Source organism: Chrysochloris asiatica, unplaced genomic scaffold (assembly GCF_000296735.1).
Source record: "Chrysochloris asiatica unplaced genomic scaffold, ChrAsi1.0 scaffold00351, whole genome shotgun sequence".
In the NCBI taxonomy this organism is placed as follows: domain Eukaryota; kingdom Metazoa; phylum Chordata; class Mammalia; order Afrosoricida; family Chrysochloridae; genus Chrysochloris; species Chrysochloris asiatica.
In genome coordinates this window covers 806658-810012 of record NW_006408869.1, presented here as the reverse complement: position 1 = coordinate 810012, position 3355 = coordinate 806658, and the positions used below count along the sequence as shown (strand labels likewise).

Genomic DNA, 3355 nt, shown 5'->3' with positions numbered 1-3355 from the left:
AGTGCAAAAAAAAAAAAAAAAAAAGTACGTCTAAAGGAAAATCTACATAATTGTGAAAAATAGCTGCCAAAATAGTCATACAATGAATTTTGAAAAATAACTTAAAATTAGAAATGGCATATACTCACTATTGAACACTAAATCAGAGCAAACACTGCCAGTGAATAGGAGTAATTTTCATCTCTAGAAACAGAACTGCACATAGCTAAACACAAATAAAAATGAAGTTTAACAGAGGCAAATACTGCTATCTGGACCTATAACATTTCTTAGGTCCTGTGAAGCGTTTGTCTCACCAACCCAACCCTCTGAAGTACTTGACCTATAAAATATCAAGCCTATTGCTAATCAAGTATACAAGCCATGAGCTGCTTGGCTGTTCTTAATTAATTCATTTCAAAATCAAGTTCACTTCTGAATAAGGAAAAAGTCATCCTTTAGTTAGCACTCATAAATATCCCACTAAATAAACTACACTTCTGGTCCCTGTGAACAATTTTATATTAGTCAAAAAACAAAAAGTATTATTTGTCAAGTGGCTGCTGGTTTGAAGCCATGAAATGCTCATTCATAAATATATGTCTTCATCTTAAAAAATTAAATACAACCAGGTTCAGTTGCTGTGCAGAGTTATTGCTATAAGAAGAAGGCTTTCAGCAGTAACTTATGAAATGGTTATTTGAGAACTTGATTCTGGATCATTCTGCTTTCTGTATTTCTTCATAATTCTGGTTGTACTGTTAACCAGGAAAACCACAGCAATGAGTGCAAAATAGCTTATGCAGATCAGGAACGGAGCGGAAATGTCTAAACCAAGATCACTGTCATCTATCACAATTAGAGTGAGTAGAGTCTGCAGTGTCAGTACAATGGAAGTATTTACACCAACCACTAAGGCATAGTACTTCATACTGAGTTTTGCAGCAATCAGGAAAGTTGTTATAATGATGAGTAACATGCAGATGGTTCTGAAGACAACATAGGATGCATAGCCAAAACAAATGTTACTAATAGTGTCCATGATATACACAATGGCAGCAATCAGGAGCAAGAACAGAGACAATGTCATTTCTTCCCAAGTTGACCTAGATATTTTTAATACTATCAATTGCAAACACAACAACAGTAACCAGAAAGATTGAAACAGTCCATTGGCTACCCAAAATGGGGGGATTACAAAGACAAGGAGTGGCTGGCTTAAAAGTTTTCAATAGGGAACCTAGCTCCAGAGGATATAGGGAATGGTAGAACCCCCGCTGAATTGTTTCCAACCTGTCTGAATGGGGTTAATAATAGGTGAAGAGGAAAGGACTCCTACGGTTCAACAGGGAATGATTGCAATGAGTTTTGACAGGTAGTGTTGGATAGGTAAATGTAAATGTTTGGTAACAAAAGGAGGGGAGCTGCTAATTTTGCAGTCCAGGAGTGGAGATCCCTGGAACCATCAAGGGAGAAAAGCAAAGTGTGAGACCATGTCCGGAGAGGCAGTCACACTGGGGATGGAGGCAGAGGTAATGACATGGATATAAGGAGCAGCCGGGGACTCTGGACTCAGGGAGGGAGAGGGGTTGTGTGCTGGCAGCTGGGGGCAGGAGTGTGGGATGTACCCTTTGAGTGTTTGATGACTCATACAGGGGACTGTGATTATTGCAATGAAACAAAGTACGATAGGATAAATGTAAAGATAATGTTCACCCATGTAAACTAACAAATAATTCACAATAAAAACTTAAAAAAAAAAAAAGGTTGAAACAGCCTCCACACTGACATTATAAATAGCAACATGGTGAGAAGGCATCGCATGCTCCCATAGGCCTTGTGTATATAGTTCACAACTTGAAAATAACCACAGAGAGGGACCATTACACAGACGAGCAGAGCAGAGAGTGAGAGGAGTAGCATATCAAGAAATTGTTCTGTAGGAACTTACGTACCAGGACACAGTTTGGTTTGGAATTCTTGACTTGATGTCTTCCTACCTGAGAAGGTGGTTATTAGCTGGGCGTCAGTAATGATGTTACCACTTTATACCTTGAAGCCATTCATTGTGTGACAGATGGCTGGAACGTGGTGAAAGAAACCACGTAGCATGGGTAGAAATCAGGCCACACAAAAGTCACAGAAACACAGGTAACAGAGATGACTTTCAGGTTAAACGGGGACCAGCCTGACACTGAGAAAAGGATTTGCCCCAGGATAAAGCCCACTGTGAATTCCACCAAAATGACACTTCAGCAGTAACTTGTGACTCTCCGGAACATCCCCAGGTGTATCACAAAGTAGATATAAGAGTAATAGGTATTTTTTGTGGCTGTGGCAATGCCATAGAAGCATTGTGAGAACTGAATGGCCAGCAGTACTTGGGCATAGAGCAGCATGAACCGCATAACAATAAGGATAAGCCCCTGCAGCAGAACAACAGGTTTGTAACAGAGGTAGTCCATGGCAAGGAATATAGGAAACAGTAGCACAAGATAAGAGTAAGTCTAACTGGATGAATTTCATTGAAGACTGGAAGGACCAGACCATCCAGGGAGCGATCCTCACCTCTGACTAGAGCTTCCAGGGCCTTTCCTATAGCAGCTTGTTTCCGTGTCTCCCAAATACATTTTATGAAATGAGCATAACTGTCATACCAAAATCAATACCAAAGGCATCACTAAACAAAAACTGATCAACCAGTATTCCTCATGAATATAGATGCATAGATGTAGAAATTCTCAACAAAATCTTAGCCAATAGAGTTCAGCAATATACCAAAACAATAATACATCATGACTGAGTTGGATTCATACCAAAGATGCAAGGATGGTTCAGTATTAGAAAAATAATCAATGTAATTCACCACAAAAAAATAAAAATAAAAAATAAAAGTAAATAACCACATAATGCCAAAAAGGCGTTTGAAAAATCCAGCATTCATTCCTAATTGAAACATGTAACAAAATAGGAATAGAAGGGAAAATAATTATGGGCCTATATACAAATTCAACAGCCAACATTATTGTTAGTGAAGTGAAACTGAAACCATTTCCTTTGTGAATAGGAATCAGACAAATATGCCCTTTACCATCACTTCTATTCAATATTTTGTTGGAAGACTTAGCCAGAGCTATAAGGCAAGAAAGGAAATTAAAGTAATCCAAATTAACAAAGAAGTAAAACTCTATTTGCAGATGATATGATCATATGGTTAGAAAATCCCAAACACTCAGAAAGAAAATTACTGGAAATCATTGAGTAATTCAGCAAAGTGGCAGGGCATAAGGACAATCCATACACAACAATCAGTGGGATTCATCTACACTAACAAAGATAGCTCTGAAAAGGAAATCAAGAAAATACTACCATTTAC

The 3355-nt window shown here is 38.2% G+C and overlaps 1 pseudogene; it reads right to left on the bottom strand.

The window, feature by feature from the left end:
• Positions 1–664: 664 nt before the first annotated feature.
• On the bottom strand, positions 665–2506 carry LOC102828772 (annotated as a pseudogene).
• Positions 2507–3355: the final 849 nt, after the last annotated feature.